The sequence below is a fragment of the Artemia sp. Qi Xiang Cuo genome, chromosome 8 (assembly GCF_049724085.1).
Source record: "Artemia sp. Qi Xiang Cuo chromosome 8, ASM4972408v1, whole genome shotgun sequence".
Taxonomy (NCBI): domain Eukaryota; kingdom Metazoa; phylum Arthropoda; class Branchiopoda; order Anostraca; family Artemiidae; genus Artemia; species Artemia sp. Qi Xiang Cuo.
The window spans coordinates 16,522,409-16,540,616 of record NC_142801.1 but is presented as its reverse complement, the minus strand read 5'-3'; the positions used below and the strand labels follow the sequence as shown (position 1 = coordinate 16,540,616).

Sequence of the window (18,208 nt, the reverse complement as noted above, 5' to 3'; positions counted from 1 at the left end):
CCTGAAATTTTAAACCAGGCTGATGTGAAACAGGTCCTTCCTTGTAATTTAAATTATAAGAATAAACCGATCATAACATATAAGTTTTCAAAAACAATAGGACAAATAATTTTTAATTGTAATTTAATACTTAAGAATTTTTACACGGATAGTAATTGAAAACCTGTTTGTAAGTGTGAGCAATTTTTATCATTTGTTAATCCAGCTTACGAACATATCCTTACAGCTGATTTAGCAATAATAAAACAAACGGATTTGCAGAATATAATGAAAATGGGGGCTAAATTCCGTCTTTCAAATCATCTAAAACCCTCGAATGTGCTTAGTGGACTAAATAATGATCTAGAATTATGTATTGGTAATTGGTGGAAAAAAGAGAAAATTAATAAAAATAGTTTTCAAAACTGGAAAAATTTAATTATTTATAGAGTTAGAAATAACATATATAATATGACAAATAAACGTAATAATGAGGTAATTTTCTATAATTCTAAGATAAAACAAGCGATTTTTAATATAAAGAGGGATTTTGTAATTGTACCTATTGATAAAGCGAATAATAATTTTGCAATAATTTGTAAGAAGCTATATTGTGATGTTTTAAAGAAGGAGCTTAGAACAATAAATACATATAAAAAGGTTCAAGATGTTAATAATAGTCTATTGAATAGAATAGAGGATACACTTTTAAAAAAATTTAATATTAAGGTTAATGATAATGATAAAAATTTTCTTTTTTTTAATTGGACGGTAAAATTTCATAAAAAATCCCCAAAACCACGCTTTATTGCGGGTGCAGCAAGAAGCCCTGCTAGAGTTGCGGCGACTGACTTGTCGTGTATTTTAGGAGAAATTAAAAATAAATTTAAGTCGTATTGCTCGGGAATTAAAAAATTTTCTAAGTTTAATCCATATTGGAGTGTTAATAATTCGTTGCAAGTAATAAATTCTCTGGCTTTAGTTTCAGCCAAAAGAGTGGACTCGTTTGATTTCACTACATTATATACAAATTTACCAATTAATTTAGTATTTATAATTTTAAAAAAGATTATTAAGAAAGCTTTTCTTTTGTCTAATTTGGCTTTTTTAAAAATTGATACGTATAATAAGAAAACAAGATGGACTAATTACTTTAACAGTTCCACTAGTTCGAGGTGTTATAGCTTAGATATGATTTATGATCTACTGGAATTTGTTCTATTTAATACTTTTATAAAATTTAATGGTAATCTATATAATCAAAGTATTGGAGTTCCTTTGGGGGGTAATTCTAGTCCATTTATAGCGAACCTGTTTTTAAGCTATTTAGAATATGATTTTATCATGGATAAAAAGAATCCAAGTAACATAAAATATTTGCTTTCAAATAATAAAAGATATTTAAATGATCTTCTGGTGATAAATTGTTCAGATTTTTTAGAGATTTCAAATAAAATATATCCACCAGAGTTAAAGGTGGAATCCAGTAATGAGAATGACAATTATGACCATTTTCTAGATTTAGATATTAATGTTGCACCTAATAATGCACTATTTTTTAAAATATATAACAAAACGGATGATTTTAATTTTGAAATAGCTAATTTCCCATTTCATAAAAGTAACATACATTCAAATATAACATATTCATCATAGTTTTCCCAACTTTTTAGATATGCAAGAATTTGTACTAATTACATCGATTTCAAAAATAGGTGTAAAATACTTAGCAATAAGCTAATCGTAAGAGGTTTTTCCGCCAATAAACTTGCTTGGCAATTTAAAAAGCTTTGTTTTCAATATAATCAACTTTTAAATAAGTATAATAAAAGTTATCAAGATATTTTGTATGATATTGTGCGGTAACCTGTTGGATGAATATTTTTTCTCTTCCCGGTATATTTTTGGAGTTTATGATTGGTTTTGACACATGCAGGTAAAGAATAACGTAGGATATTTGGAAATTAACTTGTAGAAATTGAGTGAAAGTGAAAAGGTTCTGGTGGATGGTTAGTGTTATGCAAATAAGTGGAGTTATACTGGCTGAAGGTTATGCATTCAGAGTTTGGATGTGTTTAGTTTGATTTAGTGCTAGGTGAAGGTTGGTTAAGGAAGCTTGGAATTTTTTTTTTGTTTGTATATTTTTATATTTTTGGGGTATTTTGATTTTTGTTCATAGGTATTCCACAGGGGTCACTACATAGGGGTATGCCATGTTATGGCATGGCGCGCTCATTTTGCCTGGGTAATGCAATTTAAACGCCGAAACCTATATAGGCAATGATTTTTCATCTGATGAGCCCTGATATGTGGTGATTACCTGGGGAATATTAAAATGTTGTAGATTTAAGGTGCTATGGCTTGGTTTTGGGTCAATGACTTATACTTATTAGTGCTAATTTTGCTCAATTTTGGACTTGATTTTCGGATTATCGGATTGGATATACTGTTTTTTCCTAGGTGATTGGATGGATGAGTAACGCCTAGACTTGTTCAAGTGCTCATTTATTTCAGTTACTAGATTGGAAGACATTTTTTTTTTTTTTTTTTTTTTTTTTATTTTATTTTTTTTTTTTTTTAGCCAAATTTAGCCAAAAATAACCTGTAATACATTATAGTAAAGATCGATGTGGGTATAATGTATTTTTGTTGTTGTTGTTGTTTAGACCAGGACACTTCGTATCGAAGGAGTTGTCGTAGGAACTTCGAAAAGGGCTCATTCAATTGAAAATAGAAAGGGATGATGCCCTTTTTAATAGTCTATAGTGATTGGAAGGCAACTAATCCCCCTCCCACGTCAACGCTCCCATTTGCCCTTTATGTTTAAAAACTAAATATTGCCTTAAGATTAAATCAAAATGCACTGTGGTAATGCTAATTCCCAATAAGGCATCTCAGCAGTATCCCAAGAATGACTGAGGGTATCATGTTCACACTTTTGGGGCTGCTTCCATTTCAGGCCATCTAGAGGAGGTATGAAACTAAATTAAACACTACTATTTGTGTCCAGATTTTTAAAAGGGTGTGTCTTGTTAAAACTTCCTGAAAATTTTTCTCCAACATACAAATAGCAGGCCAAACTATAAAGTCTTAAAAAAACGAAAAGATTTAAAAGTATTATTATCTTTTTTCCTGAAAAGACTATGTCAATAAAACCAATAGAAATTAATTTAAAAAAAACTTTTTCCACAAAATCAGTTTTTCAAAGAAAAGTAAAGAATTCCATTAAACCAAAAATGAGCAAAAATAATATCAAATAATCCAAGCGTGAAACTACCATAAATCAGCATTGATAAATAAATGAAACCCAAAACGAACAGAAATTACAATAAATAACTGAGTCAAACTCAAAACGAGCAGAAATTAGCATAATTTGGTTTCAAAACCCCTATGCCTTCTCAAGGCCAGAACATAATTTGCACTTTACTGAAAAAATACAAATGAATGTGCATTGTCAGTTTAATATACATATACTAATATTTAGCAATCAAAATGTTAATATTATTCGATTTATTAAAGTTATAAAAGTAAAAATATTTATATTTTTTCAGCAAAGTCCAAATTTTGTTCTGGCCTTGGGAAGGCATCGGGGTTTTGAGCCCAACTCATGTTAATTTCTGCTCGTTTTGAGTTTGACTCGGTTATTTGTTGTAATTTCTGTTCGTTTTGGGTTTCATTTATTTATCGATGCTGATTTCTGGTAGTTTCACGCTTGGTAGATTAGCTGATTTTGTTTTTGCTCATTTTTGGTTTAATGGAGTTCTTTACTTTTCCTTGAAAAACTTATTTTGTGGAAAAAGTTTTTTTAATTAATAAGCATAAATGGGGATAGGCGTAATAAGCGAATTAAACAGTCAATCTTTAAAATTTGTTGATAATCTCTTTCTCCTCCCGATGGGCTGTAGACTTTTTAAGTCGGAATTCAAAAGTTCCAGTCACCTCTTCATATCATTGAAGTGGCTATTGCTGGAGGTAAGTATGTTACCAAGGTAGGTAAATTCTTCGATCGTACCTGTATTATTATCTTTAAGCTGGATGCTGGAGTTTATGTGAGAATCTGGTTTATGTGAGCAGCACATGGCTATCGTTTTCGAGGTGTAGATGGTTACCCGTAGAGGCTGGTGGCCGTGTTGAAAATGTCAACCTTGGATAGGAAATCAGAGAGGGACTTAGAAATTAGGGCTGTATTGTCAGAATAAGCAAGTCTGTCTATCATTACCCCTCCTATAAGGGCACCAGGTGGGCTATCCGTGACTGAAAGAAGTGCAGTTAAAAAGAAATTTAAGAGCACTCGGGTCACCTCCCCACTGGAAGGGTTCTCTTCCTTTATCATTGTCGTACGTAAGTCTATAGTAGCTCATTTCCGATTCCCCGTGAGCATGGGCCCCTAACATTTATATTTCCTGAACGTTGCAAGTCATTGTGGCTAATAATCTCACTACTCTTTCGTTTATCTGCACGTTCGGTGTTAGGCTGGAATTCTGAACGGCGGGCCTGAATAACTGTCCTAGCGCTGTGGTCACTTTCATCTCCTGAGTTATCAGAAGGCTGAGAGTTTATTTCGGTATGATTATTTCCACTGGCACCACCTATGGGATCATCGGTGTTAGAAGCAGCTAATCCAGCGGTAGTTGGTTGTACTTGTTGCGGTCCTGAATTTGCATATGGAACTCTTTTCACTTGTTTGACTTTGTGGTCGAAGACAAAGAGTTGTCCGTCTAAATACAGCTTAGCTGATCTTAGTCTCACATTTTTTTTCTTCATCGATGGCCTGTTTCATTTCCAGCTTTAGCTGTTCACGTGCCTCTGTTTGTGCCCGGGTATAATCGGGGGCTGCGGAAACATTGAAACACCTCAGCAGGGGATTTCTCTCAAGATAAAGTCTCTAGTTTTCTAAGCAATAAACTTTACAACAACTGGGCCTGAACGTAGCCTTTACATGTCGCAAATGTCATACCTTCCAATCAGTAGACAGGGTATCGCATGGTTTAAGAACCCCATGACTTTATCTTTCAGAGTTTTCCCAGGTGATCTTACATGTGGTGTGTCGTAAAACACAATAATGGTTCGCTTTAATTCAGCTTCGAAGTCATTTGCACGCATGATAGAGATCAGCACCTCTTCTTGCAGCTCTCTTAGCTCCAAAGAAATTGCTTGGTTTGCGGCCTTATTCCCAGCGATTTCTACTTGAACATTTGTGAGCTGTTGTTGTATTGCCTACACATCCGACACAAGAGTCGGAATTGAATCAAGATTCGCAAACTTGGCGTAAATGTCCTTAATTACTTGCTTAAGAGTCGCCATATTCGATACATCCAAGTCTCTGCTTCCCACCGACTGTGACATTCTTCCACAATTTATTTTTTCACTTTTCGAAATCCAAATTTCAATCAAAAATCAGTCCTTATTCAAGCCGTATAGTCGTTAATCGTATGCACAGTGAAATGTCTCTGAGCTCTCAGAATAGAATATAATCACTGATAACCAAACATAGCTTATTCTACTTATAATTGATTCAGACAATGCACAAAGTCCTATAACCAAAAAGTGTTTTTTAATATGCAATCCTCTCAACATACAAGAGGTGTGCACTGAATGAATGCCTTGCATGAACTGAATATAGTAATTGGCTTTGCTGATTGTGGGGCCATATGGAAACTTGTGAGTGAGAGCTGGGATACTAGGAAATCAACCCCTATTTGTAAATTCAAGGCTCGAAATGGCTCGTTTTCCTTGTGGAAAGTTTTGAACTGCACTGTTTCTAAATTATTTATGTAACGGAACCAGTGGACTTCAGTCCACTTGAACTCTTTTTGTCAACGTTAATGTTTCTTCTGGCAAATATTTTCTTGGAGGGTTAAGAGAAATAAAAGATTTATTCCTCTTCCAAAAGGTGCGTATTCATAGGTATTTCGCCTCTGGCAGTTATGATAACATTTATCTGGAAAGCAGGCCCGTTGACTTCAATAGGTTTTTTTTTCTGTACTTGCATGGTTCAAATCTCACTCTATATATGTGTGACCTGGTTCCAGAAACTTATTGTAAATTATTTGTAGGTCTCCAAATAACATCTTTGGACAAAAAGTAAAACTGAACTCCAGTAACAATAGAATTTCTTTTCTGATCACTGTATGTATCAGAGACAAGTACAACGTGCTTCAGATTGCACAAAACGTGTTGAAGGAGCAAGTATAAAGTGGAAACAATCTCACTAGCTTCCTTTTCTGACTGCCTCTCCTGTCAAAAAAATCCTGCTTTTGTCCATTTCCTGAAATAGGAATTTTCAAATTAAACCTCCAGTGCTGATGCTTGTAGAAGACTACTTTTGTCTTTATATCTGGGGTTGAAGAGAATCACTCCATTTCAAATATGCAGGGTTCCAAAGTTCCTTTTGATTTCAGTGCTTTTTCTTTTTATTCCTTTTTTTTGTCACAAGCTAGTTTAAAGAAATATTGTGCAGACCTTTATGTATATTTCCAGGATCTGGATCCAGTGGTGGATCCAGGGTGGGAAGAGTGGGGTGCGCGCCCCCCTAATATAGTCTAAACTAGTGTAATTTACTGAATTAACGCAAGTTTGCGTTAATTAAATTTGCTCCTAACGCAAATTTATCGGATTAACCTATTATGCCCCCCTTCTACAAAAATACTGGGTCCACCACTGTCAGGATCTACCTGTATTTTCATGTTTAAGCTTTAACACAGGTCACAGAAATCTTTGGCTAAAGGTTTGAATACATGATTAAAGTATTCGTAAAACACTTTCTTATATTGAATGATGGATCAACTTCTTCTACTCTCTTCTTTATCCTTTGTCTCAAATATTTTTGCAATATTCAATTTGTAGACAGAAACTTTCTGAATTTATGAGCCCTAGAAAAATGGGACTAAAAAACAGGGAAAGGCCTAGTGTGACCTTTCATAAATTCCAAATTGATTTCATTATACCTTTTACGGTCTTGTTATCTTGAAACCATTTATCTTTTAATATTTGTCAAACTCGGTTATCTTTAAAACCATTGTTTTCAGTTCTTTTAAAGTGATGCCAAAGGTCCCTAGGTTGCCAAAGGTCTCTGTTATGCAAAGGTTGCCGACAGTCTTTGCTTCCCCGCACTATTCTTGAAAAAAAACTGTTCATTATCTGGAAAAACTAAGACTTTTCATTTACTGAAAAAAATCAGGCCCTTATAGCGTAACACTTTTTCATGAATATGGACTTCTACCCTTTTGGCAAATTTCGTAGATCTTAACTAAATTTGTATTTTCTAGATAGTGACTTTGGAAAAGAGAACGAGCGTTAATCTAAAGATATCATACTTATCTGGGTCAGACCCACAGTAGGCTATATCTGCAATTATCCTAGGAACAAAATGAAAATGGAACTAAACCCTACTGTGAATGTCGAGGAGGACAAGTGGGCGTTGAATTCTAACTCGGGGAGTTTTTCTTGAATTCTGTTCTGCTAAGTATTTGCAATACTGTCTGAATTCTAATGAAATGGAAAGATAATATGTGCATCCAGATTATCAAAATAGGTTATTTGCATAGCATAGTTTACCATTTTCTTACAATAATACTCATTTTGAGCTATGTATTTTTGTTTCTCGTAATATCCCAAAAAAGAAAAATATCACCATCTTAACTAAGAGCACAGAAGAAAAAAAAACAAAAGAATTTAGATTGAAAGTTTTGATAAACATACTGATATTCATTCCGGAAAATTTTAATAATGTTGCATTTAAAAAAAGAGAAATATCTTAAAGTGTATTTTGTTTTCATTAGAGTGCAAATTATATTCATTTATAATTGATATACAGTAGTCATTTTATTTCGCTAAGAAAAGAATAGTTTAAAATCATTTCGGTTTTTCTCTATAGCAATCCTAATTTTTTCAACAATTTTAAATAATAATATACGCCACTTTCTAAAACTTGACTACAATTATTACACCTTGATTGAGATTCACACCTAAGCTTTTCCTAGAAAAATTAAATTATTTTTCTAGAACATTGTATCTATTTTACAACCTGTATCTACTTTAACTATTTTGAATTATTACGAAAGTGGCTGTAATAGTAGAAGTAGTAGTAGTAGAAGTAGTTGCTGCAGAGCTAGTAATATTGGTAGTTCTAGAAGCTTTAGCTTAATACTCTAAGGTATTGCTTGATATCTGCTAGCACACTCCTTTGATAACTGACTTGAACAAAGTGTGATTTGATGTTGTTCAACAATACCTTCACCATTCCCTGTGAGCAGGGCTAGCACGCTTATCATTGGCAATAGTAACAGTCTTAGTAGAGGAAGTAATAGTAGGATCGCTGGAATTAGTAATTGGTATAGCTGTAATATTAATAACAGTAGCAGTAATAATATTCAAGTTTGCCATGTTGCCAGTATACACTGGGCAGGTACGTTGATGCACCTTACGACTCTTACCAGCGTCCCTCGTTAGTAGGGAAGCCCTAATAAATATGGATTACACATAATTTATTCAAGGATTATTGATCGAGTCTAATGGGGTCAATGCCCCCTTTTTTCGAGGTCGATTTATTTGTTGTTTCTATGTTTAATGACTCCGGGACGAAGTTTGCACACGCGCATTAACGGAAGAGATGTATTGATCGACTCGAGGGGAACTGGGTTTCTGAGCAATTGATTACATAATATGACGGTGAATTATTGATCCATGAAAGGGGAATTTATTTGTTGTTTCTAAGGGGAATTATTGATCCACGAAAGGAAAACAGGATCACGTGTCTCTTTCTAAGCCAATCAGGGAGTCGGAAATATTAGCGGGACAGGATTGCAGAGAATATAAGGAAAGGCTTTTTGCTATAGTTTTTATTAGCGTGTGAATAGAATTCACTAAGTTTATAGTTAGCAGTGTGATAACATGAGTGAACAAGTTGAGTTAGAAATATCCTTTTATTGCAACTGTTCTATTTGTAAAGGACATTTTCATGATTTTGAACATTCTCATGAGCCTACTGCATGTTTAGACAGCATAGAGGAAGAGATAGATGAGAAGAATCTGGAGGAAATGAGAAGAAAAATCATACATGATACGGAGAGAAATTTATACCGATTGCAAGTAAGCTCACATAAAACAAGGTTTGATATGACAGAAAAGGAAGATCAAAAGAAGAGACTGGGAAAAGAGGGCTTTCTCTATAGAGATATATCAAAATATAGTGTAAAAGACAGTAGTGAAAACCCAAAGAAAAATGTGTATAGTGCAAGATATAAATATTAGGATGAATATTATGATGAATACGTTCTAAGAGAAGAGAAAAAAGTGGACCTTTAAGAGAGAACTTAAGAGGTTATTCTATGGAATGGATTTTAAACAACGAAAACCGTGGTGGAAGAGTTCTCATATAGCATTTAACGATACATCTAATCATTGTTATGCATAATGAGTTTTATATTGTAATCATGCAATAAATTTGTTTAGACTATATTTATTTTCTCCTACTAGACATGTATAGAATAAGAATACCAGCAGAGACTTCTGTACATGAATAGTTCAGTTTGGTTAGATCATCCCAATAGAGTACTATCAATCCGATGCCTAGTTTTCTATTAAAGACAAAAAATAAATCATTCTTCTAATCATTTACTCTTTTGAAAAATCAATATTTACAACGGTTTTTAAATATATAATGCCTGGTTCAGTTATCTCAACATCACTATCATTATCTTCTAATATCGGTATATTACACAGAGGGGGTGGTATACATTCAATCTCCGGTTCAAGTAATTGAACTTCGTCTTCATCATTTACCGTTATCCAAAGGGGGCATCTCCTGAAATAAATCCTCATGCACTCTTACAGGTAAACTAGCAGCCAACTGCTCATCGTAAACAATACACCTTCTCCCTGATGGCCCCCTCCTCACTAAATCATCAGATGTGTATGAGAGTCCTAATGACGTATAGTGGACTTTCATTACATCATCATCAGTACCATCAATGCTTATATTGCACAAAAGAAGCTCCTCCTCAACTGTGAGCTCCCACTCGCTCCATACATCCTAAAAATATTGAGAACACTATGATCAAAAAGCTCTGTGGAAAGGTATAGTCTTCATGAATATACTAAGGGGTGTTCTATAAATGTAATAAACAGGGTTACTTATTATATTTCATTATATCTATAATTTTTTATGTCTAAAATTCATCAATTAGCCAGATATGGGTTTTTTTTTTTTTTTTTTTTTTACATACGGTGCGAGATTTAAGGCCTGTATGAGATTTAATGTCTGTGATAAAACTAGGAAAAAAACCTTTCCAAGAACTTTGTTTTTCAAAGAAAAGTAAAGAGCTGCGAGACTAAATCAAAGATGGCAGAAATAAAGTTGAATAATTGCTTAAACGTAAATTTTCTGTAAACATACTTCTAATTAATCACTCATAAAAAGGTAAGAGACCGCTCCTTCTCTGTGGTGAGGGAGCATGCACAGATGTGTCCTGCTCGGTCGGCTAGGTGCTGTAGTGAGTTGTTGTTAGTAGGAGTACATTATTTTTGAAGATATAAATGAATCAGATTAGTTAAACAAAGCTTAAAAATAAAATTTTTTATTAACAATTAATTTTGTACCGACTACATAAATATTTAAGACCGAGTGCACCACGGTGCACCATTGTGGTCTGAGAAAATCAAAAACTCAGAAACTCAATACATAGTTTTCGACAATTTTAAGTCGATTGCTATCTAAGAATTTTATTTCTACAACGCTTAGACCTTCTTTAGGTTGAAGTGTTGTTTTGCGACACAAAATGGTAGAAAATCCCGCTTTACTGTGGCGTTATACGTTTTTCCTCTTACAATAGACACTAGAACTTTTAGTTTCTATTCGATTGAGCAATCTCCCGATATTCTACGACCATTAGCTTGATACGTTATCTCTTGTGAAAAAAAAACTAACAAATAAACACGCATCCGTGATCTTTCTTCTGGCAAAAAATGCAAAATTCCACATTTTTGTATAAAGGAGATTGAAACCTCTACAGTAGGCTTCTCTGATACGTTGAATGTGATAGTGTGATTTTCATTAAGGTTCTATATCTTCTAGGGGGTCTTTCCCCCGGTTTTTCTAAAATCAGCCAAATTATCTCAGGTGCCTAACTTTTGATGGGTATACCTAAAGTTGATGAAACTTATATATTTGAAATCAGCATTAAAATATGATTCTTTTGATGTATCTATTGATATCAAAATTCCGTTGTCTAGAGTTTCGGATACCTTTGAGCTGGGTCGCTCCTTACTTACACTTCGTTACCACGGAATGTTTGATTAATTAAAAAAAAATTTCCACAAAATAAGTTTTTCAAAGAAAAGGAAAGAGGTACTACATTATATCAAAGATAAGCAGAAATAAAGTTGAATAATTGCTTAAACGTAAATTTTCTGTTAACATACTTCTAATTAATCACTCCTAAAAAGGTAAGTATAGACCGCTCATCTTCTGTGGTGGAGGAACATGCACAGCTGTGTCCTCCTCGGTCGGCTAGGGGCTGTAGTGAGTTTTTGTTAGTAGGAGTACAGTATTTTTGAAGATTTAAATGAATCAGATTAGTTAAACAAAGCTTAAAAATAAAAATTTGTATTAACAGTTAATTTTGAACCGACTACATAAATATTTAAGACCGAGTGCACCACGGTGCACCATTTTGGTCTGAGAAACTCAAAAACTCAGAAACTCAATACATAGTTTTCAATAATTTCAAGTAGATTGCTATCTAAGAATTTTATTTCTACAACGCTTAGACCTTCTTTAGGTTGCATGGTTGTTTTGCGACACAAAATGGTAAAAAATCTCGCTTTACTTTGGCGTTATACGTTTTGCCTCTTACAATGGACACTAACACTTTTAGTTTCTATTTGATTGAGCAATCTTCCGATATTCTACGACCATTAGCTTGATGTGTTTATCTGAGTTTTAGAAAACAAGTTAAAAATCGGTACTGCAGGGTTTTGAAATCGGGATTTACGATATTATTCCAAAAATTTATGTGAGACATGGAAATTTCACTAAGATTTTCGAAGAGATCATATAAAGTTGCATCAGTACTAAAAGTTATTTGATTTCTAAAAAGTTTGGCATTGAAACTAGTTCATTTTACTTAAACGAAATATGAGGAATTAGCCATATCGAGTTTAGAAATAGAAAGTCACGGAAAAGATTCAATTTTCGTAAAACCATGGCCAGCTTCAATTCTTAGAAAATCGACATCTGTCTATCAGCGCTATACAAAAATTCTATCTTGTCTTAAAAAGCTATTTAAACTTACATTAGCCATTGAAGAACCGGCGAGTTCATTTGGGGTATTCATCACTTTATTCATTTTTATCTTTATTTCAATATGCACTGGACTTAAAACCATCAAACACCTAATAATATACAGGAATAAAAGTATATTCCTTTCATTAATTAAATTAACAAATGCTATACAAGTCTAGGAAACAAGTTCATATAAGACTTCTTGCATTTGCATAAGACCTTCAAAGTCACCCCTCAATTGAACAGTTACATCAATCCAGAGTTTTATTCTTAAAATGAATACATTGGTCTATCATTAAAGACATTTTCAATCTCATATCTACAAAAATGTGGAATTTCGTAATTTGCTAAATGAAAGATCCTGGATGCATGTTTACTTGTTGTTGTTTTTTCCATGGGTGATCCTATTGATCCAGTCGGTACAGACCGTCGAGAGACGGTTCATTGTAATGAAAATAAAAGATTTTAGTGCCCCTTTTAAGTGAAAAAAATAATTGGAGGACAACTAGGCGCCCCCTCCCACTTCACTTTTTCCAAAATCGCCTAATCAGATTCTGAGATGGATGTTTTCTTCAGTATAGTTGAAAGGCTTAATAAATATGTCCTTAGAGATAAAAAGCACTCTTCAGCCCCTAGGGAAAGGTTTTTACCTTATCAAATTTATAAATGAAGCCGGTAAAAGTTGGGAATGAAAAAAGATTTGTACTCCAGCTCAAAACACGGATTTAGGGTGAATATTAAGAAAGGAACTTGTGTTGAATTTATTTAAATAAAGCATTTTAATTACATACGCGCACACACGGAAACATCAAAACGATGGGTACAGACCGTCGAGAGAGGGTTCATTCTAAAGGGAATAAAAGATTATAGTGCCCCTTTTAAGTGACAAAAATAATTGGAGGGCAGCTAGGCCCCATCCCATGTCACCTTTTTCCAAAATCGTCTAATTAGATTTTGAGATGGATGTTTTCTTCAGCATAGTTGAAAAGACTCAATAACTATGTCTTTAGAGATAAAATGGCCCCCCTTCAGCCCCTAGGGAGAGGTTTTTAACTTATCAAATTTATGAATGAATCTGGTAAAAGTAGGGAATGAAAAAAGATTTTTACTCCAGCTCAAAACATGGATTTAGGGGGACTATTTAGAAAAGATCCTTTATTGAATTTATTTAAGAAAGCATTTGAATTACACGCGTAAACACACGGAAATATCAAAACCATGGGATTCTCCGACATGCTGGATCTGACAGTTTAATTTTGAAGAATATTCTTTAACCTTTTAGAATTAACATACCCTTCTGGGGTTGACCTTTTAGGGTTCTCCGACAATCTGAATCTGAAAGTGTGTTCTCCGACATGCTGAATCTCAACCATGGAGTACCACTGGGAAAGCCGCTTCCAATGTAAGAGCAACCGTAGAGTACGTTTGCTACAGCCGCAAGTATACATAGTGAGAGAGAAATACAAAGTCGACATGGGGGGATTTTCCGGTTGTACGGTTAGGTTAGGTTAGGCTAGATTAGGTTATGTCTGCGCACCTAACATTTTTAGGTTAACTTACACTACGTTAAGTGGCACCACTTAACCTAGAGAGATCACGGATGCGTGTTTATTTGTTAGTTTTTCTTTCTAACGAGATAACGTATAAAGCTAATGGTCGTAGAATATCGGGAGATTGCTCAATCGAATAGAAACTAAAAGTTCTAGTGTCCATTGTAAGAGGCAAAACGTACAACGCCAAAGTAAAGCGGGATTTTCTACCATTTTGTGTCGCAAAACAACACTTCAACCTAAAGAAGGTCTAAGCGTTGTAGAAATAAAATTCTTAGATAGCAATCGACTTGAAATTATCGAAAACTATGTATTGAGTTTCTGAGTTTTTGAGTTTCTCAGACCACCATGGTGCACCGTGGTGCACTTGGTCTTAAATATTTATGTACAAAATTAACTATTAATACTCCCCCATCATTAATATTAATATACTCCCCCACCATAGAGGATGAGCGGTCTATACTTACCTTTTTAGAAGTGATTAATTAGAAGTATGTTTACAGAAAATTTACGTTTAAGCAATTATTCAACTTTATTTCTGCCATCTTTGATTTAATGTACTATCTCTTTACTTTTCTTTGAAAAACATAGTTCTTGGAAAAAGTTTTTTTTAATTAATCAAACATTTTGTGGTAACGAAGTGTAAGTAAGGAGCGACCCAGCTCAATGGTATCCGAAACTCTAGAAAACGAAATTTTGATTTTAATAGATACATCAAATGAATCAGATTTTAATGCTGATTTCAAATATATAAGTTTCATCGAGTTTAGTCCGTCCCATCAAAAGTTATGCACCTAAGAAAATTTGGCTGATTTTCGAAAAACGGGGGAAAGACCCCCTAAAAGTTAAAGAACCTTAATGAAAAATCAAACCATCCTAGTCAGCGTATCAAGGAAGCCCACTGCAGAGGTTTCGAGCTCCTTTCTTCAAAAATGTGGAATTTTGCATTTTTTGCCAGAAGAAAGATCACGGATGCGTGTTTATTTGTTAGTTTTTTTTTCACAAGAGATAACGTATCAAGCTAATGGTCGTAGAATATCGGGAGATTGCTCAATCGAATAGAAACTAAAGTTCTAGTGTCTATTGTAAGAGGCAAAACGTACAACGCCAAAGTAAAGCGGGATTTTCTACCATTTTGTGTCGCAAAACAACACTTCAACCTAAAGAAGGTCTAAGCGTTGTAGAAATAAAATTCTTAGATAGCAATCGACTTGAAATTATCGAAAACTATGTATTGAGTTTCTGAGTTTTTTAGTTTCTCAGACCACAATGGTGCACCGTGGTGCACTCGGTCTTAAATATTTATGTAGTCGGTACAAAAATAACTGTTAATACAATTATTATTTTTAAGCTTTGTTTAACTAATCTGATTCATTTAAATCTTCAAAAATAATGCACTCCTACTAACAACAACTCACTACAGCACCTAGCCGACCGAGGAGGACACATCTGTGCATGCTCCCCCACCACAGAGGAGGAGCGGTCTATACTTAGCTTCTTAGGAGTGATTAATTAGAAGTATGTTTACACAAAATTTACGTTTAAGCAATTATTCAACTTTATTTCTGCTCTCTTTGATTTAATGTCGTAGCTCTTTACTTTTCTTTGAAAAACAAGGTTCTTGGAAAGGTTTTTTTTCCTGGTTTTATCACAGACATTAAATCTCATACAGGCTTCTATCAATTACATTAAATCTCGCTCCGTATGTAAAAAAAAAAAAAAAAAAAATAACCCATGTCTGGCTAATTGATGAATTTTAGTCATACAAAATTATAGATATAATGAAAAATAATAAGTAACCCTGTTTATTACATTTATAGAACACCCCTTAGTATATTCATGAAGACTATACCTTTCGACAGAGCTTTTTGATCATAGTGTTCTCAATATTTTTAGGTTGTATGGAGCGAGTGGGAGCTCACAGTTGAGGAGGAGCTTCTTTTGCACAATATAAGCATTGATGGTACTGATGATCATGTAATGAATGTCCACTATACCTCATTAGGACTATCATACACATCTGATGATTAAGTGAGGAGGGGGCCATCAGGGAGAAAGTGTATTGAAGACGATGAGCGGTTGGCTGCTAGTTTACCTATAAGAGTACGGGAGGATTTATTTCAGGAGATGCCCCCTTTGAACGATATAACAGTAAATGATGAAGACGATGTTCAATTACTTGAACCGGAGGTTGAATGTATACCAACCCCTCTGTGTAATATAGCGATATTAGAAGATAGCGATAGTGATGTTGAAATAATTGAACCAGATATTGTATATTTAAAAACCGTTGCAAATATTGATATTTCAAATGAGTAAATGATTAGAAGAATGATTTATTTTTTATCTTTAATAGAAAACTAGGCTTGGGATTGATAGGACTCAATTGGGTGATCTAATCAAACTAAACGATTCATGTACAGAAGTCTCTGATGGTATCCTTATTCTATACATATCTAGTAGGAGAAAATAAATATAGTATAAACAAATTTATTGTATGACTACAATATAAAACTCATTATGCATATCAATAATTAGATTTATCGTTAAATGATATATGAGAACTCTTACACCACGGTTTTCGTTTTTTAAAATCTATTCCATAGAATAGCCTCTTATGTTGTCTCTTAAAGGTCCACTTTTTCTCTTCTCTTAGAACATATTCATCATAATATTCAGTGTTATATCTTGCACTATACATATTTTTTTCACTGCTGTCTTTTACACTATATTTTGAGATATCTCTATAGAGAAAGCCCTCTTTTCCCAGTCTCTTCTTTTGATCTTCCTTTTCTGTCATATCAAACCTTGTTTTATGTGAGCTTACTTGCAATCGGTATAAATTTCTCTCCGTATCATGTATGATTTTTCTTTTCATTTCCTCCAGATTCTTCTCATCTATCTCTGCCTCTATGCTGTCTCAACATGCAGTAGGTTCATGAGAATGTTCAAAATCATGAAAATGTCCTTTACAAATAGAAAAGTTGCAATAAAAGGATATTTCTAACTCAACTTGTTCATACATGTTATCACACTGCTAACTATAAACTTAGTTAATTCTATTCACACACTAATAAAAACTATAGCAAAAAGCCTTTCCTTATATTCTCTGCAATCCTATCCTGCTAATATTTCCGACTCCCTGATTGGCTTAGAAAGAGACACGTGATCCTGTTCCCCTTTCGTGGATCAATAATTCCCCTTAGAAACAACAAATAAATTCCCCTTTCATGGATCAATAATTCACCGTCATATTATGTAATCAATTGCTCAGAAACCCAGTTCCCCTCGAGTCAATCAATACATCTCTTCCCGTTAATGCGCACGTGCAAACTTCGCCCCAGAGTCATTACACATAGAAACAACAAATAAATCGACCTTGAAAAAGAGGGCATTGACCCAATTAGACTCGATCAATAATCCTTGAATAAATTATGTGTAATCCATATTTATTAGGGCTTCCCTACTCTCGTTCATCTGAAATAATGGGTCCAACTTTCTTTGATCGCTTTTCTTCAACCACCTTTGGATTCTCCTGAAAGCAGGTTACTCCTGTCTCAGCAAAATTAAATATTCGATTCGGCTGGTATTTGTGCTTCAGAAGTAGCTCTTCTAAATTATTGAAGAGCTCACTGAAATTTGTCCTGTTGAAGCTGCTGGCTCTGACGAGAAGTGTCTCTTAGGAGTACCTCACGGAAAGCCTAACGAGATTTATAGAGCTGTTCATCCAGCATTTTCCTGCACACTTGTTTTCAATCTAGTGCTTCAGCCTCTTCTTCTCTTTGACCTGGGAATATGAATTTGCAAGCTAGCGTGCTTCTTATTTTGTAAGTCGACGATAATTGTGCTTAATTATGCTATGCTATGATCATATAATCCTTGAAAAGTGTCTCTTTTATTTCTGAAAACATACTTTTCAATTTGAAGGTAGTTGACAACTGTACTGCTTCGGGATCTTCTGCTGCGACCGGTTTTGCAACTGCTCTTTCTACTGCGCTTCGTTGCAAACCAACCTCTTTCAGAACTTTGCAAAGCAGCAAACCAAATCTAACCCTCATAGTAGCTGCTCTCAGTAAGGTCCTGGTCAAGGAAGCAGTTGGTGGTTTTCCTATCATACTTTCCCATTTTGTAAAAGAGAGATAACTTAATACCTTTCTAACTGACACAGAGAAAAAGCAAAGGCAACACTAGCAAATAACAACTTCAAAAAAGATCTCAGGTGATAGGGGGCAAGACGGACCCGTCCATCATACCCGCTTTCTATGTGACCCATCTTACTATAAGCCTGCTTTCTGGGAATAGTTCAAAATTAGAACATAAGATGGCACTGTAATGAAAATATTTCATGTCTTAAAAATTCCGCTAGACCACAATTCCCGTATTTGTAACACAACAG

General features: G+C 34.2%; 1 protein-coding gene across 1 annotated transcript in view; it reads left to right on the top strand.

The window, feature by feature from the left end:
• The window catches only part of LOC148949197 (uncharacterized), a 285,927-nt gene that overhangs the window by 59,205 nt on the left and 208,514 nt on the right, over nt 1-18,208 (top strand). The gene's annotated exons all lie outside the window — the stretch shown is intronic.